The sequence below is a fragment of the Physeter macrocephalus genome, chromosome 20 (genome assembly GCF_002837175.3).
Source record: "Physeter macrocephalus isolate SW-GA chromosome 20, ASM283717v5, whole genome shotgun sequence".
In the NCBI taxonomy this organism is placed as follows: Eukaryota; Metazoa; Chordata; class Mammalia; order Artiodactyla; family Physeteridae; genus Physeter; species Physeter macrocephalus.
The window spans coordinates 79,507,316-79,533,879 of record NC_041233.1 but is presented as its reverse complement, the minus strand read 5'-3'; the positions used below and the strand labels follow the sequence as shown (position 1 = coordinate 79,533,879).

At 42.2% G+C, this 26,564-nt stretch overlaps 1 protein-coding gene and 1 pseudogene across 1 annotated transcript in view; one reads left to right on the top strand and one right to left on the bottom strand.

The window, feature by feature from the left end:
• The window catches only part of DOCK1 (dedicator of cytokinesis 1), a 495,771-nt gene that overhangs the window by 175,650 nt on the left and 293,557 nt on the right, over positions 1–26,564 (bottom strand). The gene's annotated exons all lie outside the window — the stretch shown is intronic.
• LOC102979366 (acidic leucine-rich nuclear phosphoprotein 32 family member B-like) lies at positions 3,373–4,344 on the top strand (annotated as a pseudogene).

Sequence of the window (26,564 nt, the reverse complement as noted above, 5' to 3'; positions counted from 1 at the left end):
AAAAAAAAGCATGAAACATAAAAGAAAAAAAAATGACCAACAGAACTTCTTCAAAATCAAAAACATTTGCTCTTTGAAAGACGCTGAAAAGAAGGTGAAAAGGCAGACCGCAGAACTGGAGAAAATATTTGCAAAACACACCTCGGACAAAGGGCTTGTATCCAGAACATATAGAGAATTCTGAAAACTCAATTAACAACCAACCAAATAGAAAAATTGGCAAACAAATTTTAAAGAGACATTTCACTTAAAAGGAGATATAAATGGCCGAGACAGACATGAAACCATGTTCAGTGTCACTAATTATTAGGAAAATGCAAATTAAAACCACAATGAAATACCACTACACACCTATTAGAATGGCTAAAGTTTAAAAAAAAAAAAAAAAAAAGCAGGAAGTTGCAGAACAGACATTCTCCTATGTTGCTGGTCTGAAGGCAAAAGGATACAGACATTTTGGAAAAGGTTTGGCAGGACCCAGCCTTCCTGCTTCTAGGTATTTACCCAAGAGAAATGAAAACATATATCCACACAAAGACCTCTCTACAAATATTTATAGACAGTCTTAGTCTTCATTGCCAAACATGGAGACACCTTACATGTCTATTACCTAGTAAGTGGATCAACAGACCGTGGTAAATCCATATGACGGAACAGTACTGAGCAATACAATGGACCTACTACTGAATAAATAAATATGCATCATTCTCAAACACCAAGGGTTTCTTTTGTTTTGAAGAAGAAAAAAAGAAAAACTGTGCTAACTGAAAGACGTCAACACAAAAGGCGACACAGTGTATAAATTCATTTATGTGACTTTCTAGAAACCCAAAACTCAGTGACAAAGGGGAGAAGATTGACTCCAGAGGGGGAGGATGAGGGACTTTTTAGGCATATCACAATACTCTAAACTTGTACTTGGTGGTGATTACACAACTGTATATATCCATCAAAATTCAGAACTAAAAAGGGTGAATTTTACTGTATGATCATATATATATATGATCATACTGTAAAAAGAAGAAGATATATATAAAGAAGAACATTTGAAAATCATAAAATCCCCATAAGATGATATGCAACTAATATTGATATTTTAGCAGATTCATTCTTGCTCTCACATATATAGAAAGAGACTACTTCTAATGAACATTGGATCATACTTCAGTTACTGTAGCTTTAGCTTTCAAATGGTTTGTTATCTGTAGTACACGTCCTATATCATTACCCTTGGTTTTCACATTTCCCTCAGTGTCCATGCCAATCTATTCTTTCACATGAACTTTAGAACCACATTAGTGAGTTTGAAACAAGTCCCACTGGGATTGAAATTGAGGTGGCACTGAATTTTTAAATTCATTGAGAAGGCTTATGATAGCAGCCTTCTCAATTACACGCACCCAGTGTCTCTCCATTTGTTCAAGTCTCTTTTGATGCCATTCAGGAATATTCTGTGGTTTTCATCATATGGATCTTAAACGGCTCTTGTATTATTGTTCCTAGTGGGAGGAGAGCTTTTTTTCCAAAAAGCTTTAAATTTTTCTCTATATTTTTATTTGTATACTTGGGAAAACGATTGACTGTGACGTGTAGACTTTATCATTGAACTTGCAGAGTTCTGTCATTACCCCCTACAGTCTTTGTTATGGGGGGGTGTGTGGAGGGGGGCCTGGGGAGAGATGTTGAAACAGACCAAGCCAACATCTGTCAACAATTTTGTGTTGTCCTTTCCAATCGCTGTAAGCTGTATTTCTGTTTCTGGACTTTACTACACAGGCCCTCACCACCAAGACAATGGCACGTTGTAATAAGAGCCAGCATCTTTGGGTTTTTTTTTTAGAGATTTTAATGGGCATGCATGCCTTTAGGGTCTAATGTTTTATTTTTATTTTTTTAATTGAGATTTAATTGACATAGTTTAAGGCATACAATGTGTTGATTTCATACATTTATATATTGCAATACAATCACAACTTAAGGTTAGCTAACACATCTATCATGTCCCATAATTGCCATTTTTATGGGTGGTGAGAATATTTAATATCTAGTCTCCTGGATATTGGCTTAAGATAGACCTTAAGATGTTAAGGAAAATTCCTAACCTAGAGATCATCTCTGACAAAATATGTGAAGCTAAACAAATAGGATTATGGATATTACGAAAATATAAGAGTTTTATATTGAAGGGCAAAAAGATCCAGCAATAAAATTACGCATCAAAAGAGCACATAGGGATGCTGTTAAATTTTACTAAGGGGGCAAGAAAGGTACCGCCCCCAAAAATAAATACGTAAGGCCAAGCTATAATAAAACAAAACTTAGAAGAGGGACATTTCTTTATAAATCCCATTTCCTAGGAAGGGCATATCATCTAACAAACATGTACAGAGGCACACTGTGTTAGGCACTCTTCTTGAAGCCCTCATGAAACTCACATTCTATTGGCCAGAGTGTGTTGATAGGGAGCTTACTGTCAGCTAAATTTAAACAAGAGCTTCACTCAACCCTGACAAGTGAAGCTCTTGTTTAAAGCTCCTTAGTATCTTAAGGAGACCCTCTGGTACCTGCTCTGAGGTATCATCATGCACCTGGCAAGTATACACTGTAGATACTGTCACATCACATTTTGCAAAAGACAAAACCAAAACCCCTTCCAAGATGTTGAGAAAAATATTCAAGGGGATATCAATCAAAATATACAGCGAGTACCCAGAGTTATGTACACATTATTCACATCTATCTATTCCTACGCAGACTTAATGAAAATACTAGAAGAAGCCATTCCCCTACTCTTATCAAAATTTACAGCTGTGTCTTGTAATTACCAATCATAATGGTGACCACCAGCGTTTTAATTAGGGAATATAAAACACTGGTTTTTTTAAGATTAATCTCTTTGAACTAAATTCACATATTTTGAAGATTAATGTTTTAACATGACAATCATAGACATTTCAGGTACTTGACTCACGCATAAAAAGGAAGCATCACGGGCTTCCCTGGTGGCGCAGTGGTTGAGAATCCGCCTGCTGATGCAGGGGACATGGGTTCATGCCCCGGTCCGGGAAGATCCCACATGCCGCGGAGCGGCTGGGCCCATGAGCCATGGTTACTGAGCCTGTGCATCTGGAGCCTGTGCTCCACAACGGGAGAGGCCACAACAGTGAGAGGCCCGCGTACCACAAACAAAAAAAAAAAAAAAAAAAAAAAAAAGGAAGCATCAGCTCTGGCTCTGGGGGCTCCGCTCGCCTGCCCGCACGCCACCCGGGACCACTCAGATCCCTTCCGACAGCCCTCTCTGAGCAGGCTGGGACGCCTCTCCCCCGTCCGCCCCCACCATGGAAAGTTAAGCTTGAAGACGGGGGGAAGAGAGAAACATGGACATGAAGAGGATGATCCACCTGGAGCTGAGGAACTGGACCCCGGCAGCTGTTCGAGAACTTGTCCTGGACAATTGCACACCAAATGATGGGAAAATTGAGAGCTTAATGGCTGAATGTGTGAACTTAGAGTTCCTCAGTTTCATAAATGTAGGCTTGATTTCAGTTTCAAATCTCCCCAAACTACCTAAATTGAAAAAGCTTGAGCTCAGTGACAACTGAATCTTGGGAGATCTGGATATGTTAGCAGAAAAACTTCCAAATCTTACACACCTCAACTTAAGTGGAAATAAACTGAAAGATATCAGCACCCTGGAACCTTTGAAAAAGTTGGAATGTCTGAAGAGCCTGGATCTGTTTAACTGTGAGGTTACTAACCTGACTGACTACGGAGAGAGTGTCTTGAAGCTCCTGCCCCAGCTGACCTACCTGGATGGCTGTGACCGAGAAGACAGTGAAGCCCCTGACTCAGATGCCGAGGTGGATGGTGTGGATGAAGAAGAGGACGATGAAGGAGGAGAAGATGAGGACCAGGAGGAGGAAGAGGAGGATGGTGAGGAAGAAGAGTGTGATGATGAAGAGGATGAAGATGAAGATGTTAAGGGGAGGATGAAGATGAAGTCAGTGGGGAGGAAGAATGTGGACGTGATGGAGAAGCTGATGAAGATGATGAGGATGAGGATGAAGAGGAGGACGATGAATGAAGATGAAGATGTAGAAGGGGAGGATGAAGATGAAGTCAGTGGGGAGGAAGAATGTGGACGTGATGGAGAAGCTGATGAAGATGATGAGGATGAGGATGAAGAGGAGGACGATGAAGAAGGAGAAGATGAGGACCAGGAGGAGGAGGAGGAAGAGTGTGATGATGAAGAGGATGAAGATGAAGATGAGGAAGAAGAAGAGGAAGAAAGCGGGAAAGGTGAAAAGAGGAAGAAGGAAACATGATGAAGGCGAAGATGATTAAGACCTCAAATGACCTGCAAAAAAAGAACTGTTCAGGATTGATTGGACTGCTCACATGGATTTGGTAGCTGTTTAAGAAAAAAGAAAAAAAAAAAAGGTAGCTGTGATTACATACCCCAGGACACCAACCCACCCAAAGAGCCAAAGAATAGTTTCTGTGACATTCCGCCTTCCTCCATTTAGTCCCTCTTAGAATGCCACCACCAAGCTTGGGGACTTCACCTCAACCAAATTATAAGCGTTGTTAGGTTTCTGTGTAAGACTCTTGCTGTAGCGTGGATAGCTGTGATTGATGAGTCAACCATCCGTGGTTGCCAGTTACACCGAGACTGTAACAGCATTTTTACGTTCTGTACAACGAAGAAGCTTTGTAAATAAAATCTTAACATTCAAAAAAAAGAAAGGAAGGAAGGAAGCATCACAAATCACATTGGTTTCCCTTCACCTGAACCCAAAACTCTAATCACAAGTCACATTGAGAAGATCTAAATTGGGAGCCACTTTTCAACAGATGTTCAGTCAAGATCTTTTTTTGGTTTTATTAATCTTGCTTAGACAAGATCTTAACAGCATGTAGTGGAAGGTAAATCCACAAAGTCGTACTATAACGACTAATTTTAATTACCTTCCAGAATCACTCCTTGTTTGCAAAATTGACTATGTTTTTCACAAGCTAATTACCTGCTACGCAGTTAAAAGTCTGCCAACTGCAGTGATCCTAGTTCCTGTCTCAGCAAGAAGTGCGTGGGATAACGAAGCCCACTAGTTTTGAATTTAAATAAGCTGTTTTGGTGTCATGACGGGGCAAAAAGCAGAATTCTAGACTGATCAGTTAAAGAGGAGCACGGTCAATAGGAGGTATTTGTTTGAAAGAATTGGAAACTTCACACAACTACATGGGAATTCTGGAAAGGAAAGCGCCATTATCGGGGATAAAACCATTATCACAAATAATAATTTCTAATGTCGACCAATGAATGGGCCTACAAGGCCATCCATGAGCTGCCCCACCTCTCCACAAAATACCCCGACTCCATCTCTGATATGAGCTGAACTTTGTCCCCCCTCCCCTGCCAATTCATATGTTGAAGTCCTAACCCCCCAGAACCTCAGAATGTAAATGTATTTGAAGATGGGGTCTTTAAAGAGACAATTAGGGTAAAATAAGGTCATTAAGGTGGCCCTCATTCAATATTACTGGTATTCCTTAACGAAGAGGAGATTGGGACACAGACACACACAGAAGGAGGGCCATGTGAAGACGCAATAAGAAGACGGCCATCTACCAGCCAAGGAGAGAGACTTCAGAAGAAACCAACTCAGCAGGACACCTTGATATTGGACTTCTGGCCTCTAGAACGATAAGGGATGAATTCTGGTGGTTTAAGCCACCCACTCTGTGGCTTTTGTTATGGCGTCCCTAGAACCTAATATAACCTCATGGCTCGAGTCACAGTCTCTCCATGGGGTCTTAGAACTTGCCCAGCTTCTCCCCCTAAGAGGCTGCCCTGCCTGTGTCCTCTGATGAAGGCCCCTCCCCAAGAAGACCGTCCCACTCCCAACCCCTTCTTTCAGCGCGTGGCTCCAAGGCCTGCTTCCCCAGGGCTGATGCTGTTCCATCCCATTTAAAGTGGGGACCCCGCTCAAGGCCCCAGCACGCCCCATCCTCTCACACCACCTTCTCCTGCGGGAGTTACCTTCATACACATTCACATAATCTACCTACTTATTAGAATTGTTGTTGATCAACTCTCCCCACTGGAATATAAACTCCAAGAGGGGCAGGGATCACTGTTTCACTCACCAACCAAGCTCTAATGCCAAGAAAAGAGCAATAAATCCTTTGACGAAGCAGACTGAACGCCCATGCTGTTGTCATTTAAAAATAAAAAAATTAAAGCGAGAAAAGGCCTAATATAAACAAATAAAAGGGAAATTATTCAGTCCAGCAAAAGCAAAGGCCATAATTGGAAATAAGGACAGACTGATTCTATCAATTTAAAAAAATGTACTTCTAATGAAGTTATCAATTTCTTTCTAGTCTTTTTAAAGATCCCTAAACCTACTGCTAAATAACACTTTTCTAAAGAAATTAATGTACCAAAGTATTTTTCACAATCAACTTGAAATGTATGTTCTGAGACGTTGACAATACTACCAGAATTTTTTGGTATCTAATAGTACTGAATTCACGTTACTTAGCAAAATGTCTCTGTGGTGGGGTTTGCTGTGAGGGGGCATCTGACTGTAAGAAGCTACCTTGGGGATTCGCCATCTACCTTTTCTCTCAAGAGAGCTCTCTCTCTGGGTTATCATAGTCAAAGCAAATTTAAACGCTGTCCTGGAAAAAAAGAATTGCCAGAAGAGTCTTAAAGCAAAGCTGCCTGGTCATTTAATGGACACTGCACTGATAACGACAACCTGATATGCCAGAAAATTTCTGTACTTTTGTACATGGAGTAAAAGCCCAGGGCCCTGTTGTAAGACACGGTCTGGGAGTCTATTTACTGGGCAGTAATAGGTGTGTACAGGTGCAGCCCGGGGCTTCCACGCCACGCAAAGCTTCACCTGAGTCACATCACGTCATTGTAAGCCTCCATCAAAACACAGGGCAAAGGCAAAACCCAAACAAGAGTGCGATGGTAGCCACCCAGCGATCACAATGCAGCCACGTAATCCAGCAAAAATGAGGAAGCAGAAAACCTCATTTTGCTTACAGGCTTTGTATAGCGTTTGAGAGAACATTCCGCCAAGCGCACCGCGCTGCTCCCTGCCCCACACATGAGAGAGAGAGAGAGAGAGAGAGAGAGAGAGAGAGAGAGAGTCTTCCCACCACCTGGGGACCCAGGCACGTTCCTGTGACTCAGGCATACCTTTCTGGAGGGTCTCCTCATCTACACCCCATCAGGAAGGAGAGAAGCCCTGCAGCCAGATGATTTAGCTCCCCTCCCTCTACAACCTGTGAGCAAAATCCATTCGTACGAAAAATAGGCGAGGGCAAATGTGGCTCGTTTTGAAAGATTAAAATCATCGTCATAGAACACAGAATGCGGAGAAGAGTGTGTTGAAGCCCAGAGGACATTAACCCAGCCTGTGTATATCACCATTTAAAAACAAGTTTCCTTTGAAAGAACAGAGAAATTCAATAACATACAAAGAAATACGTGTGATCAAGGAGATCTTTATAATCTGACAGAGAAAAGAACACATTTATGTATTTTTTTGAGATGCTAATGGCTTCAATAAAATTCTGAGAAAATTTTGATATAATTAGAGTCTTGTTAGGATAATGAGGTATCTATATGGTTCACATTTCCTGTGTATTTGATGAGTCCTTACGTTGGCATAATTGCTATGAAATAAATTTCTGTAAAGTCAAGAAACTAAAAATAAGAAAATCATCTTCAAATTTCTAATATTTTCATGGTTTTACCAGATGGAAAATCTACTCGGTTACTAACAAGTATCAGTTATAGGGTAGGCAGTAAAGTTTAAGCGAAGGGTTATAAAGGTAATGGGGAAGAGATCAGTCAGAGCTCAGCAACATGCAATAGAGCAGGTTTACGCAAGGCTCAGAAAGTCCTACCTTGTCGCATGCTACTCGGAGGAAGCTGAGGGAGATTGCTAGGAATCCATGCTCAGCCCAGCCCGAAAGGCACTCCGAGGTTTGGCTTCCAGATCTGACTGTGTCCGAGCCGCGGTGAAACCTCACCATCAGCGCCCCAATGGGAGAGTCACAAGTCAAAGGAGGCTCATCCCGATTCGGGCAGATGGAAGGAAGCGTGAGAGTCTCACTGCCCGGAGCCCTGAGAACAGGACGACGGCCTGGGCGTCACTACGGCCCCGCCCCTTTCTACCCACTACCTGCCCTTTATAACTGGCCATGAAGTAAGCCTTTTCCAACCAGAGGGCAGCATTTCCAGTCCAGGAAGAGCAGGGTAATTTCCGGGGGCACCAGATTCGGGGTGAAGTGTCCAGACCATCCGCTGCAGCCAGGCATTTCAGACAAAGGGCTGCTGGCGGACGGCTCAGAATGAAGCCAGTAGAGGACGAGAGAGCCCACCTCACATCCATTTTTTGTCTGCTTCCTGCCCATCAGGTGGGTGCTCAGGGCACGTCTGAGGATACAGAACGGAGGCCTTAGGAACGCGGCTTGTAAAATCCGTTGGTTACAAACGGTCGCCAGCCATGCTGCAGCTGAGGGAGGCCCACACCGGCAGAGAGTTACAAGTCTCAATCACCTTCCCCCTGCCCTGGGAAGCTCTTATGATGGCCAGGTGTCTTCACCTAGCAAGTATGTTCGTGCTGCCCTGACCCCGAAGAGAGGGTGTCCAGGACAGGAGCTCTGGAGCAACGAGGACAAAGACGAAGCCAAGTGCAACAGATAAAGGAGAGGACAGGCAGGGCAATCAATTACAGGTGTGTTCTTCAGAGAGCAACCGAGAGCTACCTGGTGAGTGGGAGGGGTCACGAAAGGCCACACGGGGGAGCTGACTGTACGCCAGGACCTCGGAATCATCCACTCACTCACCAACACACACATGCATCGTTACTTGCTACAGGCCAGGTCCTGTGCTGGGGCTTGGAATCTGAATGGATATAAGCCGCAGGTGCCTGCCCCGGTGTCTGGTGAGAAAAGACCCATTAAGCAGTTGTATTAGCGAGGCAGGGTCAAGATGGGGTGACACGGGTGCTGGGGGGGAATGGAACGGGGGCACCCAGCCCGGTGGAACTGGGAAGAGAAGTGGGAGAAACTCAGTCCAGGCAGAGGTGGTCCCTAATCACAATGGTGAAGGTCCCAGGAGCCTGGGAGCCCAACAGGCCCCTTTATGGGAACTGGTCAGAGAGGCGGAAAGTAAGAAAGAAGCAAAGACAGGGCAGGGACCTCAATGCTCAACTTTATTTGCCTGCAAGTTTCCTGTGTCTTATACACAGTTACCCTCTTTGCCAATTAGATCCTACTCCAGTCCATAAGTGCAATCAGTACGATGGGGATAGAAAGTTGCCCATTAGGAAAATTTCAAAACATCAACAACTCTGGTGCTCACTTAGAAAGGAGCATATTGTATTAACTACTTCTTACGTTTGACGGGTTTTATCTGGCTTTCTCTTTGCATAGTCTGGTACGGGAATGCAAATCCTTCCCTGGCAATTACAGACTGAAATAGTGGAAAAGACACTTTTGCAACAACTTGTAGTTTTCTAAGCCATGTATCCAACAGCTAGAACTCGCAAGGCTAACTCCTCTGCATTCTTCCAAAGCAATCCTCGCTCCTTGGAGAGAAATCCTTCCATCTAATTGTAGCTAATTAGACAATACTGATTAAGCTGGCATTTGGTTGCTGGCAGCCTGGATCAACATGAGATGGTGAACAGAATAAACAAAGAAAAGGACGGGCTTGGCTGCATCCTACGTTGTGCCCTTTCTCTGGGATCTAAAAGGAAAGAATGGTGACTGGAGAAAATGTCAAGATTCACAAAGCGGAGGGAACACCGTGGGCTCACCTGTCCTCTTCAGGGAAGTCTCTGACACACCCCTCTCTTGCCTGTAGCATCGATGCAGCGAGTGGGGCAACTCTTTGACTGACTGACTAAAACTTGTTCCTTTCCTATCATCACCAATAAAACACTCAATTACAAAATTTGTTTAAAGTCAGTTTAGTACTTAGAAAATTCAGTTACGAGGGGCCTGCAAACAAATTACAATTCTTGTTCCCATCTATTACTTTTGACACATAACAACATACGAATTCCAAACCTCTCTAATTCAGATTTACTGGCAGAGAGAGAATAGAGTTAATTGGTAGAAAATGTGAATTTCAGGATATATTTTGTAAACACTGATTTTATGTACATAAAGGAACTTACTCAAAAATAGATTACAAAAGTATATATAGTAATTTTTCTGATACTTCTAATTTAATGGTTACATATAACTTTTTCTTATTCCAGCAGCACAGCTAACATATTCAAGTTCATTAAAATGTATTTAAACTTTCTACTAGTTTGAGTTTAAGCAAATTTTTTATCATATACACTCCTTTTTGCCCTTCCACAAAACTCCTGCTTTAAATTCTCGTTTATTTTTATTTGAAATTCTTTATTGCAAATAACTTAAGCCATGGTAAAAAAAAATGTATACACATTTTAAAACAGTATTTCTTAATAGTCCTTCTCCATCCTAAAAAAAGTAGTCCAAAGTTATCTTTGGATATAATTAAAACAGGATATTTTTTCTTATTAAATAGTTAACGGGACTTCCCTGGTGGCACAGTGGTTAAGAACCCACCCGCCAATGCAGGGGACACGGGTTTCAGCCCTGGTCCAGGAAGATCCCACATGCCGCGGAGCAACTAAGCCCATGCGCCACAACTACTGAGCCCGCGCTCTAGAGCCCGCGAGTCACAACCACTGAAGCCCGCGCGCCACAACTACTGAAGCCCACGCGCCCAGAGCCCGTGCTCCGCAACAAAAGAAGCCACCGCAATGAGAAGCCCGCGCACCGCCACAAAGAGTAGCCCCCTCTCACCGCAACTAGAGAAAGCCCGCGCTCAGCAACGAAGACCCAACACAGCCAAAAATAAATAAATAAACAAATTGGAAATAATTTTTTTAAAAAAAAGATTGCTTTGAAAAAAGAATAGTTAATGGGTTATCAAGAAAACCTGATTTTCCAGGGACAGAAAGTAAATACATAAATTTTTAAGAAGGCGCATGTGAGCCCAAAGCATGGCTATAAACATATGCCCAAGAAAACATCAGTATCTTATTTTTCTTGTGAGTCTCCAAGTCATTTTGATAAGCTAAGTAGCAGAAAGCAAACCTCAGCTGGTCTGTAGTCCCTACTGATAAAAGCTTATGGTGAAAAAAGGCAAACTGTGCTGATCCGGGGAGTGTGTGTACGGAGATATGGAGAGACCAATGACAGAAAGGTGATTTATTAAGCTAATTACACAATTACTTTCAACAGGCCATTTGTAAGCACAAATCTTGATAAAAAATAAATGCTGGAAACATCAGCGTGTATAAAATTCGACATCTGTACCCCTCTGTGCTGCTCCTGGAAGCTCAGATACAGAGACTTCCCTCCCTACACCCATGGCTAAAGATGACAAAGACAAAAATACTGACTGATGCTATTAGAACAGCATCTCCCTGATAGAACGTCATTGAATTAAAGAGTGTCTGTCAAACACTCTCACCATAACAGTACTTTGTTGTCCAGCAGGCCAGGCTACACATGGTTCAGCTTTCCACTCTCCTCCGAATGAGGCCTCAAAACAGAAAAGCTGAGCTTCACAAGATGTAGACCGTCCTCCCAAAGGTTTAGTTCAAGAGTCTTTAATTGAAAAAGCACTGAGCTCTACATCAAATTAAGGAAATAACTGAAGGAAACTCAGTAAAGTAAAGATAAGCCATGAGGTGCAAGTTCCGTACAACAGATCATCTTTTTAAGACTTTGTGACTCCGAGAGCTGCACATTAAACTTGCTGGGTATAGCTTCTCCTCACTCTCTCTGGACGAACCTTAAACTATTGCACCTTTAAATCAACTGAGAAACGCAAGTGCTCGTTCACCCAGGAAGATACAATGAAGATGAATCCAGGACACAGGAGCAGAAGGAACTTTAACCAGATGACCTCTTTGAACATTTTTGGTTCTGTAATTTATCTCTAATGCTCCTATAGCATCCATTCTGAACCCCATACTCTGGGCCAGAGACTGTGGGAGAGGCTGAGAATACAGAAATATGAAGACACAGTCTCAAGGCTTGAGAAGCTCCAACAGTAAAGGAGGGGACAGTGTGAACAATGAACAGGGCTGCATGAGTGACAGTCAAAATGGTAAGAGCTGGTCTACACCTGCCCCTGGTGTAGGCTGCGGACATGGTCAGTATCACAGAGCAGGCTGGGCTGGGACAGAGATGGGACAGAAGGTAAGGAAGACAGGGTCTCACTCAGCACTGGAATCAAGTGGGCTGAGAAGATGACCAGAGGATTCCACACCAAGGAACGCTTTCAAAGCCAGCCCTGATGGTCTAGAGTAGTAAAATCCACAGAGACAGAAAGTAGAAGGGTGCTAGGGTACCAGGGGCTGGAGGAGGGGAGAAGGGAGAGTTAGTGATTAATGGGTATAAAAGGTTCAGTTTGGAAGGATGAAAAGAGTTCTTCAGATGCATGGTGACGATGGTTGCATAACAGCGTGAATGTACTTAATGCCATTGAACTGTACACTTAGAAAAGGTTAGGTGGTACCTTTTGAGTTAACGTATATTTCTTCACAATTAAATTTAAAAAAATTAATTAGCTCCAACAAGACCTAGTACTCCCTCCCCTTTATAGACAAAATGGCCAAGATGTGAGTGAGTAGAATGTTGGGAGATAAGGAAGTTAGCCAAAAGCTAAGTACATCACCCCACAGTAGCAGTAAGCTTAACCAAAACCTTCACTTCTTTAGGGCTGCTTTGAACAGACCATGAATCCACATGTCCACACTTGCTAGGACTTGTAGAGTATATTTCAGCAAGCCCAGTCCAACCACAGTGCACTGACAGTTTCTTCTTTACCCCCAATCTTCTTGAACCTAAAAGGAAAACCTCAGGGCAAATCCACAGACCCAACTCTGAACCTGGAGAATTAAATAAACAATATCTAGAAGTTTGACCTTAATAACTGATTATCCTTTGATTGGGAAATAAAAGCACAAAATAGGAGGAAAAAATACGGAAAGGACCGTGAATTTCAATGTGACAGAGACGACGGGCACCAACAGCGCAGAGAGTATAGACACATGTGAACTTCGAAAAAGCCCTGCTTCGTCTCAGGGCAAACGGTAGGGGATCATTGCCAAGAGCATCCTTGGCTGGTGGAGTGAGAAAAGTTTGATAAGCACAGGTGTGCGCAGGAGACCAGACGGGATAGAGTTCAGAAGCTACCGGTCCTAGTCGTTGGCAGAAAGCTAAGTAAGTTACCAGTTTTTCTCATTTAAAGAAGATTCCCCCCTCCACCCCGACCACCAGCCGAAAAGTAAAAAATAAAAAGGTTCCTCCAGTTCAAAATGTTATGACTTGGGCTTCCCTGGTGGCGCAGTGGTTGAGAGTCCGCCTGTCGATGCAGGGGGCGTGGGTTCGTGCCCCGGTCCGGGAAGATCCCACGTGCCGCGGAGCGGCTGGGCCCGTGAGCCATATACAGGCCGCTGGGCCTGCGCGTCCGGAGCCTGCGCTCCGCAACGGGAGAGGCCACAACAGTGAGAGGCCCGCGTACCGAAGGGAAAAAAAAAAAAAAAAAGTTATGACTTGATGATTCCATTTTGAACCAAAGTTATTTATCTGGCTCTACTAATAGTGATACAAAAAAAAAAAGATTCTACTTTGACACAACAATATTTTCAATTGTGCATCTCACATATACTACTGCACATTAAGTCAAATTATGCTCCTATTTTTTTTAAATAAATTTATTTATTTATTTTTGGCTGTGTTGGGTCTTCGTTTCTGTGCGAGGGCTTTCTCCAGTTGTGGCGAGCAGGGGCCACTCTTCATCGCGGTGCGCGGGCCTCTCACTATCACGGCCTCTCCCATTGCGGAGCACAGGCTCCAGACGCGCAGGCTCAGTAGTTGTGGCGCACGGGCTTAGTTGCTCCGCGGCATGTGGGATCTTCCCGGGCCAGGGCTCGAACCCGTGTCCCCCGCACTGGCAGGCAGATTCCCAACCGCTGCGCCACCAGGGAAGCCCTATGCTCCTATTTCTATAAAGGAAATCCCTATTCAAATATTTTGATGTTCTTTTAGATTAATGAAAGTAATTATGTTCTAAAATTTTTAATATCTCATAAAAATATTTTCCATGTGGCATTTTTCCCTCTGATACATGGCACCAACATACAAGAAAACTTTGTTCTTCAACATGCAAAAGCATATATGAGCATACACACGTTGCCAGTATGTTGGCATTACATGTCTGGAGCATGACTTCGCCATTATTTCCACGAGGATCTCCAAACTGATAAGAAACTGGTAAGTGAACTTAACATTTATTAACTGGAAATCTTTTCAAGATATATCTTTGCTTTTTTTTTTTTTATAGTAGAATGAGAACTCCTTAGGAGCTCAGAACCTCCTGGCAAAGCACAGTATGCTCAACAGACACACAGTAGGATTCTCACCCTTTTGGCTTCCAGAAAATTAGCATACTATCAGTTTATGAGAATTATGATCCAAACACAGTGTCACTAACGAAATAACACCCAGCGTGAAACTGCTTAAACCGCTTACACTATCCAGTTCCAAGGAAGTAATGTGAAGAATCCAACTAAAAAACCAGTGTTCATCTCCTTAAAGCTGGAAATCAGGGACAAAGGCAAGTTACCTTGAAAGGAGAGGGTCTTAGCAGGTGTCCCATGAGCGGGTTCTTGGTACAATGGCACGAGATGCCTGACTTTGGCATGTTTCTTACTTTTCCCTACCCTCACCTTTTCTCTCCTCCTCCCCCCTCCCTCTGTGTTATAATAAAGCCCCTCTGAGGCCAGGGAACAAGGCTGATGGGTGCAGCACTGAATGCCTAGCACTTAGAACATGGGAATGTGGTAATCACCTAATAAATATGGCAACAAGTGAATGAGTATCTCCTCCAACTGTCCCCTTTACTACCCTCTGGCCAAACAACAGCTGAAGGGAAGAGGAGAAATGATGGTTAATTCACTGCTCTTTGGACTTGACTGGATCAGAGCTATAGGATGAACTATGCAAGAACACCAAACCTTGCCCCTGATACAGACTCAACGATCGAAAGGTGATGGCTGCAACCAGCAACTGGGAGGCCACTTCCCCAACCAACGATTCCTCCCCTTAAAATTCTGCTCAAATCTTCACCTGACTCCAGCCATTATTCCTAGCAGAGCTTGCCCATCTGACAACCGAAGGCTTCTATAAATTCCTCTGTCTGGCTACAGTTGTGAACACGTTGTTCTGAAGGCCAAAAATTTTCCAGCAGCAGGCAAGAGCATTTAGAAAATTAATGAACCGGAATTCAGTTACCAGTAAAATCTTGCTTTAGTATAAGGACCAGTCTGGGTGCTCACCGTGGGACCGGGTATCTCAATAGTTGGCAAAATGGAATATGGAATATTGCCAAGAGGAAAAGTGATGAAATTCAAACATACTTGTAGAAATGTAAGCTCCTGACCATTTACTGAGATTCATGATTGGCTTAGAATCAGGGCAACATGTTGCTTACAAACATAATGAACAATAATACATAAATAGGCACTTAAATTTTTTTCTGATTCGTAGATAGCATTTCATTTTTAGCTTTTAAGCTTGCGCTTTAAATTTGATTTTCTGTTTTGTTCATCCAATCTCCCAAATTGACACGTTTAAGTCCTCCTTTAAAATACTTTTGACTCAGCAACATTGCTTGTGGGAGTTGATCCCAAGGAAATAAACCTAAATAGAGAGATGTTTTGGCAGAAAGATGGTCCATGAAGCATTACTTATCCCTAAAAATAACTTAAATATTTCATAGTTATAAAATAGTAAAGAAAAATAAAGAACACTCATTGGTTGATAAAATTTATACCTAAAAGTGGATGTTAGGAAGACAAAGCAACGACATGGGAGAAGTGCCTGTCGTAGGAGATTAACAACCACTAGCAAATGAAGGGACATGCAGACGCAGAACACAGAAGTTTGCAGAGCGGTCAAGATTTGTGCAGGGACTATTCACCATAGCCAAAACACGGAAACTATCTAACTGTCCATCAACAGATGAATTGATAAAGAAAATGTGGTGTGTGTGTGTGTGTGTGTGTATATATATATATATATATAAAATGTAACACTACTCAGCCATTAAAAAAAATGAAATAATGCCACTTACAGCAACATAGATGCAACTAGAGGTTATCATGCTAAGTGAAGTAAGTCAAAAAGAGAAAGACAAATACCGTATGATATCACTTATATGTGGCAACTAAAATATGATGCAAATGAACCTATCTACGAAACAGAAACAGACTTGTGGACATAGAGAACAGACTTGTGGTTGCCAAGGGGGAGGGGGTTGGTGGAGGGATGGAGTGGGACGCTGGAGTTAGCAGATGTAAGCTATTATTATATGGAGTGGATAAACAACAAGGCCCTACTGTAGAGCACAGAGAACTACATTCAGTATCCTATGATAAACCATAATGGAAAAGAATATTTAAAAAAAGAATGTATGTATACGTATAACTGAATCACTTTGCTGTACAGAAGAAATTAACACAACATTGTAAAAGAGAAAACAAGGTTTGTGCAGGGAGATAAGAAGAAGAAACAAAAAAAGTTGAAAGAAAAAAATATTAGGGTGACAACAGTATGAGGATAGCTACGCTAAAAGATGTCATAAAAAAATGATTAGGGCTTCCCTGGTGATGCAGTGGTTAAGAATCCGTGTGCCCATGCAGGAGACAAGGGTTCGAGCCCTGGTCCAGGAAGATGCCACATGCCGCAGAGCAACTAAGCCCGTGTGCCACAACTACTGAGCCTGCAATCTAGAGCCCATGAGCCACAACTACTGAGCCCGTGTGCCACAACTACTGAGCCTGCGCTCCGCAACAAGAGAAGCTACCGCAACGAGAAGCCCACACACCACAACGAAGACCCAACGCAGCCAAATATAACTAAATAAATTTAAGAAAAAAAACAATGATTAAAAGTGCTGAAGGAGGTAAAATAAAATTAGGGTCATAAATGAGGGATTACAGTGTATTTAAATTAAAAAAACAACAACCACGTTGTAAAAGAGTTCCAGTTTTTTCATAAACAATGTAAACCAGGGAGCTTACTTAATCTTTCTGAGTATCAATTTATTCATGTATAAATTTAGGGTGTTTAATTCTACCCTCAAGTGTTGTTCTGAAACTAATAATGGTTAGGCAATGTGTCCTTTTGGTCTATCCATCAGCAGAAAGAAAGAGGTACTCAAATGCCCAGGAAAGACTCCGGAGGATGAGGGCTGTCTTATCGGCATGGGATGTGGTTATCAGAGGATGTTAGGGACTCCAGGACAGAACAGTTCCAGAAGGGAGGGGGGAGAGAGGCGGGGGCATGGGTAGTTAGAAGTGGTGGCAACAGCTAGATATTCTCTAGGAGTTGCCAAATGGTGAAAAGAACAAGACAGAACAGACTCTAGCGACCTGGCATGAAGCAGGGATGGTCAGCAACATTTCTGGGGCTAGGAAAGTTCTACGCACAGAACAAGAAGAGAGAGGAGATGCAGAGATGGGAGATGCAAGAGGGCGTGGAAGAGTGAATGCAGCAAGTGCTAAAAAGCTGAGGGAAAGAAACCGGGCACACGCAGAACTGGCTCTGCAAAGGAGACGGCACATTTACCTCCAATCCAGGAGAGAACTATAGGTGGGACATACAAAAACAGGCATTTTGAAATGAATGAAGGAAAAGGAAACCGAGACCACTCACATCTGATGGCTCAGATTAAACGTATTTACCAAGCACGAGCTCCGTGCAAGGAGCTCAAATTGGATGGTCATGTCACCAGCAAGGCAGCAGTAGGGGACATGGGTGGATGCTAAGAACAGTAATAGGAAAAAAAAAAGTGCTATCCTGCAAACATCCATATCCTGCAGGGCCACCCAGCAAAGCAGAGCTAACCGATTAACAGACACGCAAACTTCTAAAAGGCAAGGGTCCCGGCCTGGTCTCAAGGCAGGATCTCAACCAGATGGATCTCAACCAAAGGTAAAAGGTGTGGTGCAACTACTTTCTACTCACGTCTGAATCTTTTGTTAAATTAGCAAATTGGCAAACTTCATCCACACTGAAAAGTAAGGAGAAAAGGCAACACTTCTGAAACGTAGGATGCGGACGTGCGTATGTTTCCTGGACAGCAAAACCCTCGAGCATTTGAGGGTGAGGCACATTATCATTACTGCACTGGAGAAATTATGAACTTATCAACAGCAGCCTTTTGCCCAAGTATGAGAGTCGGCTTGAGCCTCTTCCTTTTTCCAGCAAATGGAACAGCGAGGTTGTCTGGCCCAGAGGCTGTAACACACGGTCACCAAGAACATATATATGTATAACTGAATCACTGTGCTGTACAGCAGACATTAACACAACATTGTAAATCAACTATTCCAATTACAAAAAAAAAAAAAAAAAAGAAAAACTATTTGAAGGCAATCTGCCAACTTCCAAATAATGGGGATATTTTAGTGAATATAGAAGGAAATAACTTTTTTTTGGTCACAAATATATGAAGGCATTTGATACTTTTCAAAATCATACACTTGTTGAAATTTAAGAAAGCATAAAAGTAAAATGTTTTCTCTTATTAAATATTAACTTTAATCCCCATGGAAACAGTCATTTGTCCCAGGCGGGTACTCTTCTTTAAAGAACAAATGATGAAAGAAGAAATGCCAACTTTATGCACTGAAATAATTTGAAAATAGACACGTTTGGGGATAGCCTCTGACTAATTACAAGTACCACCTAAATATATCAGTACAATGTATCATATTTTAGGTCAAAGAACCTAAAAAACAAAAAGTTTTGCTTAAAGGAAAATGTAATCCAAATGAATGGCAACCTTTTGACTTCATAATAAACACTCAAGGAATCAAAATATACATTTTAAGAATCTAGCCAATTTAAGCTTTGGTTTGGATTTCCATTGTCTCGTCCTCCATACTTTCAACAATTAATAAATATTTTCAAAAAAAAAATACTCCCAGGTGGCACCTCCTGGGTACCACGCTCTCTCTGAAAGAACACCACTGCTGTGACAAGTTTCCACTAAGCAGCAAGAGGTCTTCCCTTAAAAGCTGGCAATGCTTCTAAAGACAGGCACCAATCTCTCTTCTGCTTGTCCTTGCCATTGTGTCTGTATCATTCACTTTCAGATTGGTTCCAAGGACTTTTTAAATTTTTTGACCAAATATTTACTTCTGTGTGGAGTTTGGTAGAAAAGCTCACAGAAGCTACTTCCAAACTTGGTACTTAAAGAGTCAACACGACAAATAATACCTTGACCAACAGGTTCCAACAGCCCACAAGTGACTCCAAAGGGGGGTTCTTGTGCTTTTGTTTTCCCCAATGCAGCCCAAGGATCTGGTAGACTACACACCTTCTAGAGAACAATTTCATTCATGAATTCCGCAACCGACCCCCAGGTATCAGGGATTCTATTATGCCCAACCCTGTGAATCAATCCTCCTGTCTCAGCTCATATCTCCATGAGTTTACATTTCAGATGCAAAGGTGCAGTCAGATAACTCAGCAGCAGAAACACAAATGAATATTTAGAGCCTCATTTGAATAGAAGAGGTGCAGTTCCTGTAGGCTGAAGGTACAGGGTAAGAAAAGGGAAATCTTGCTCTACTGCTCATGTTATTTTGATGTTTTTGCTATTGTCTTCTGGGTTTTTTTGTTTTTTTGTTTTTTTGTTTGTGTTTGCTACAAAAAAAACCCACAAAAAACCCTGGATTTTGACTATTTTGAAAATGTCCGTAAATCATCCCATGTGTAGGTAGGGTTTCTCTGCCTTTATTTTCTTTAGCTCTGTATAATTTGTCTTAAAATCAACCTTGTGGAAGCATATTTTAAGCTTCTGAATGAGATCTGGATACAAAAAGTGCCTATCAGTCAAAGAGGATTATCAAAGCCATCTTGTCTATCTCAGGGTCTAAAAACACAAGGCAGACCTATTTGTTCACAATCCATCATTATTCAGTACCTGCTAGCAGGAACTCAAGATAAACAGGGTACAGAATTGAGCTGAAGCTTCTGTTCTAAATTGTCTTGGTTCAATGCCCTGGGCTCCCAGGGGAGTTAGAAGCTCAAGAGATGAAGGGGAGAATACCCAGCTTCAGGCCACCAATATGTTCCCATCACATAGAAGGGGTACGTGTACATTTAAAAATACAACCCCATAAATATAAGTCTGGATTAGGAAAAGAGAATGAAGATTAGCCTGGGAAGGAATCACAGTGTCTATGTCTATGTTTCACGATTACTGCACAGACTTTTAGAGCTTAAGAAGGATGGGGGATTCTCTTTGCCTAAGGGTGTATTTGCCTAAAAGAGATGCTCTACCCCCAGGTACATAACCTAGAGAAGCTTTCACACAGGTGTGCCTGGAGATAGTAAGATGAAGGATCTCAATGGCACCGTTCTCAGCACAAACCCAGACACCACCCATATATCCAAGCATGAAGAAGGGATAACTCAGTCGTGAACTAGTCCTACAACTGGAATAGTACACAGTAAAGAAAATGAACGAACCACAGCTGCAACCATTGACATGGACGGATTACCAAACCATAATGCTGAAAGTAAAGAGCATGTCACAGAAAAATATGTATTGGATGATTCAAGGACTAAAGCAAACAAAACATAAGAAAATACTTTTAAGGGATACATAAATATGTGGTGAAACTATGCAAAAGGGCAAGGGGATAACCCAAAAACCTGACTAAAGATTATACCAGAAAACGGTAGAGGGATACACTTGAGGGCCAAGGGAGCATCTAAGGATCCTGAGCTGGAAATGGCACAGTAGCCCATTTTTTTATTATTTTAAGCTGTACATACTTATTGTATTTACTCGCTTGTATGAATTATATATATATATATATATATATATTTCATATTTTTTTTTTTTTTTTTTTTTTTTTTTTTTTTTTGCGGTACGCGGGCCTCTCACTGCTGTGGCCTCTCCCGTTGCGGAGCACAGGCTCCGGACGCGCAGGCTCAGCGGCCACGGCTCACGGGCCCACGGCATGCGGGATCTTCCCAGACCGGGGCGCGAACCCGTGTCCCCTGCATCGGCAGGCGGATTCTCAACCACTGCGCCACCAGGGAAGCCCCTGCTGCATTTCTTTTTAACTGACTTTGACATTTGGGAAGAATACAGTCCCCCTCCCTTTTTATTATTATTTTTATTTATTTATTTACTTATATTTATTTTTATTTATTTAATTTATTTTTTTTGCGGTACGCGGGCCTCTCACTGCTGCTCCGGTTGCGGAGCACAGGCTCAGGACGCGCAGGCCCAGCAGCCATGGCTCACGGGCCCAGCCGCTCCGTGGCACGTGGGATCTTCCCGGACCGGGGCGCGAACCCGCATCCCCTGCATCGGCAGGCGGACTCTCAACCACTGCGCCACCAGGGAAGTCCCATGATATATTTTGATTCAAAAGAAAAAAGAAGAAAATGGTGCTGATATTGAGCACTGTGAGTCGGCTGGAATAAGACAGAAACCTCAACAGTGGGAAAGCTCACGACCGTACGTGGAACAGCCAGTGGAGCATCACTTCCCAAGGTGTGTTCCCTGGAATACTGGCCACGGCATGCTTCACAAAAATAAACAGGGAGCTCCCTAGGAAGGGAAGTTAGGAAAACACTGCAATGCTAAGCCCTCTCTCATCTTCAACAAATTCACAGGATACATTCACATATTAAGGTTTCTGAGACAATTTCTATAAGGCAACATTTTCATTTGGTTCAACTCCATGTTATCCAACCTTATATGACCAATCCATTACGTAGAACTCATCACTATGCCGAAAGGAAATGTGTGACAACACCCCAAAATATGACGCTAAATCAAAGAACCTCTAACCTAGCCCCAAAGTAGACAAGAGTACTCTATGAAGAATAAATCAGATTTTTCATAGGAACTTTCTAAATATATGATCTTTCCAAAGCACTAGAAAATATTACTGATTGCTCTACTTAAAAAGAAAAATTATCTTCATTGTTCTTTCTCTATCTAGAATACGACTAGTTGCCTACAGTACTAACCCAAACACCTAACTTCCAAGTCGTGTCTTAAAATACCTCTTCCACCATGAAGAACAACACAAATGTATTTGCAGCAAAGATAATTAGTACCAATAAATTTGTTCTGAAAAATTAGGGAAGACATTATAGCCTTCAGTTTATAGCAGACGAGGAATGCTTGAAGAATATTCTGGTAAAATAAAGCAAAACACTTAAGATCTGTATCTATGGACTGCAGGAATGCCCATGTTACACTGTCAAATGAAAAAAAAGCAATCTGACAAAACAACGTACTCTTACCTTAAGATCTCTGGGGCAGTTTTGCTCCTTGGTATTTACCAAAGGAGTTGAAAACGATGTCCACATGAAAACCTACACACAGATGTTAATAGGAGCTTTACTCACAATTGCCAAAATTTTGAAGCAACCAAGGTACCCTTCAGTAGGTGAATGGCTAAAAAACTGTGGAACATCCAGGCAATGGAATGTAATTCAGCAGTTAAAAAAAAAAAAATGAGCTATCACACCATGAAAAGACATCGAGGAACCGTGAATGCATATCACTAAGTGAAAGAGGCCACATAATGTATAATTGCAACCTTCTGGAAATGGTATGGGGCCAGCAAAAAGATTAGTGGCTGTCAGGTCGGAATCTCAGGGAGGGATGAACACCCAAGGACCCACAGGATTTTCAGGGCAGTGAAAGGATTCTGTACAATGCTATAACGGTGGATATGGGTCATTACACATTTGTCCAAACCCATAGAATGGAAAACACCAAGAGTAAACCCTAAGGTGAATGAGGTCCATTGGATGAGTATGAAGAGCCATATGGGTTCATTAAATGTAACAAAGGTACCATTCCTGATAGTGGAGGTGCTGTGCATGTGTGGGACCGGGGGTATATTGGAAATCTCTGTGCCTTCCCCTCAGTGTTAATGTGAACCTAAAACTGCTATTAAAAAACAGTCTCAATGAAAAATTTTTAAAAAAAGCAATGAAGGGTAATAGGAACATATTAATTCTACTCTGTAAAAACATGCAAAACATCCCCCCTCTCTCCCCCTCCCAATAATAATCTGAGATTATATGTATAAATAAAATATGTACATATATTTTAAAATTGCATTAAGTACTTATGAACAAGAGGAAAGCTGTGTATAGAAACAAGCCAAGCTGTCAACATTGTGAGTGACAGGAGAGGGTGGAAAGGGGAACTGGGGAGAGATGAGATTAGATGTGACTCTGTACATCCTTCATTGTATTTTTGCTCATTACGAAAAAACCTATATGACTGCTAAAAACGAAAAAATAAGGAATTTGGGGTTTTATTTTTCCCACATGAAAACACTTCTCCAAAATTTAAACTTAAGAAGCAGGAAATCATCATGGAAGTGAGATGCAGGCAATCAGCCTCAAAGTAAGTGTGATACATATTCTCCATCCTTTTGAGGGGACAGGGTGGGGAGTGGGGAATTAAAAAGTGCTGACAACCATACGACCCAGCAGTCCCACACCTGGGCAGATGCCCAGAAAAAACCATAATTCAAAAAGATACACGCACTCCAATGTTCACTGCAGCACTATTTACAGTAGCCAGAACATGGAAGCAACCTCAATGCCCATCGACAGGCAAATGGATAAAGAAGTTGTGGTACATATATACAATGGAATATTACTCAGCCATAAAAAGGAACGAAACTGTGCCATTTGCAGAGATGTGGATGGACCTAGAGATTATTATATTAAGTCAGACAGAGAAAGACAAAATCGTATAATATCGCTTATGTGTGGAATCTAGAAAAGTGGTAGAGATGAACTTATTTGCAAAGCAGAAATGAGACACGGATGTAGAGAACAAACGTGTGGATACTAAGGGGGAAAGGGGGAGGGTGGAATGAATTGGGAGATTGCACTGACATATATACACTACTATGTATAAAATACGTAACTAATTTTTTTAAACGTAAAAAATTTTAAAAATTAGAAGTATGAAAGGTCAAAAAAAAAAGTGCTCATTAAACAAGTCACCTAACTAACAAGGACTCTCAAGGTCCTTCAGAGACAGCATCCTTCACAAAAGGGCACATAACAGATTTGGTAAAGTCATCCTGAGATAAAAGTCCACACAAATTCCCCAAATACTCATAAATGGAACGAGAGCTTCTGAATGACAGGGCATCCAGGAAAGCCCACAGGGAAAGGCTTAACGCACCTGGGGGGATCTGAAAGCACAAAAAGAAAATGAAGTAAGGACTCTGGAAGCATGAAGCCCAGTCCTCAACAGCCAGCAAGTGCCTGGCTTATAATATTAAAGCCTTTTTACCTTTTCCTGGAAACCCATTTTCCAATTCTGTATGGATGATATCACATGCTTACATATTCCCTTCAAGCACACCTATGTACAAAATAACTTATAAAATGAAGTCTCGCTTTTCTTGAAATGCAGCCAGTGTTGTCACATAGCGGCCACGTGTACATCTGCTTCGAAAAACATTTCTTACGAGTGCAAAGACCAAAAGGATTCTTGAAATAATCTCGTACTCGATCTAAAGCAGACACATAATAGGAGGCCAGCAGGTAGACAACTCAGAGAAATCAGTGAGCGGGGTTAAGTAACCCTTCTTCTTTCAGGATATTATCCTCTGAGTCCTTGGAAAAAAAACCGCACATAACCAAAATGCTACACTCACTGGTGATGGGTATTTTTTTTTAATACCAAAGAAATAAAATTGATTTTTACAAATCGCCGCGATAAAACCAGTTTTGAATAATTTTGCAATACACGCTTATTCTCCAAATGGATGACTCCTTCAAGGAGGAAAACACTGTATTCTCAAAAGTAAATTGAATTTGGTTTGCGGGTTTAAGTCTTTGTAAACGGTGCTGTTTTCAAACTTTGGAATCACAGCACGCTCGGCAGTGGTTTGGAACATGCGGCAGACTTGTTGACAAGGACAGGAAATGATTTGCAAAATTCACCTCCATGTGGACAAGGCAAAGGGCCGGAGTCAGGGAAGGGTGAGTGTTCACAGGAAGAGCCTGCACCTGGGGGCACGTCCCTGGGAAGACTCAGCGCCACCCAGGGGTGGCTGCAGAGCACAGGTGGACCACCTGCGATGCCATCTTCCTTCTTCACCAACTGCATGTATCACTTCTGAATATGCTTTTATAAAAATGATGGTGCCTGAATTTTTCTTATTTGACCAGTCATCTAACCTATCATTTCGACTAGGGAAAAAAACCAAAAAATCAGTGTATAAAAACTCAATAAGAAAAGCTGTTATATGTTAGAGGCAAATATCACAATCATAAAAAGCACAGAGGATTTTTAGGGCAGTAAAATTATTCTGCATGACCCTATAATGATGGATATGTGTCATTCCACATGTGTCCAAACCCACAGAACATACAACGCCAAGCCTGAACTCATGCCATCTATGGACTCTGGGTGATCATGATGTGTCAGTGTAGGTTCACTGATTGTAACAAATGGCCCCCTCCAGTGGGAGATGTTGACAGTGGGTGGTGGAGGGGGGCTGTGCATGTGGGAGGGCAGAGGGCGAGGGAGAAATCTCTGTTATCTGCCCCTCGATTTTAATGTGAACCTAAAACTGCTCTAAAAAAAAATCTGGACAGAAAAAAAAAAAAAATCAGTACTGAAAGCTGTTACATGTCAGAGGCAAACATGCCAATAATGAAAAGCACACAGACGGCTTATGCTTCTAAGGGGCACCTGATGCTGGTCAGATCATATCTCAAGACCCCAAATTCACAAATGGGGTCAATCCACGCTCCCCTATAAAGGCAGAAAACAGGAAACACAGAGGCTGGCTTGGCAAAGGTCAATTCATGAGTTTTGGGGGTAACCCGAGGAGGAGCCTTTCTCCCCTTAAGGTGTCTGATAGCTTAACCCACTGAGTAAATTAAGAGAAATGCCCTTCCCAAAAAAGGAGATAGGCAGACCCCATCTGTCCAGCTACCTGCACTTGGCCTCCCCCAGCGGCCCTTCCTGCGATGGGTGTGCAGAGCTGGGCAGCCCATCTGGAGCTCTAAAAAGGATGCCAAGAGCCGCTGGTTGTAATGCATTAAGTCATTTAGCCTTTGTCACATTTAGAAACCAGCCTCAAGAATATTCTGAGCTTTTATTTCACTCTTTTAAAGAAATGTAGTCATGCCTAAGACAATGCAGCAGAGGGAGAGAATCTGCATTACGCTTTCAATTGCATGTGCTGAGGAATCTTTGGGGAAGGAAAACAAAAAGAGAGAGACCAGTAGAGGTCATCCTGCTCCCAACCTCGACCAGCAGCCCAGCTCCTGCAGGGTGGGGCAGAGTGGAGAGCTAGGCCTGGCACCCACACATTCATGGCCTATGCCAATCGCATCTAGAGGTGCAATGCCGGATGGACAGGAGAATTAAAGGCCAAGAAAGCAGA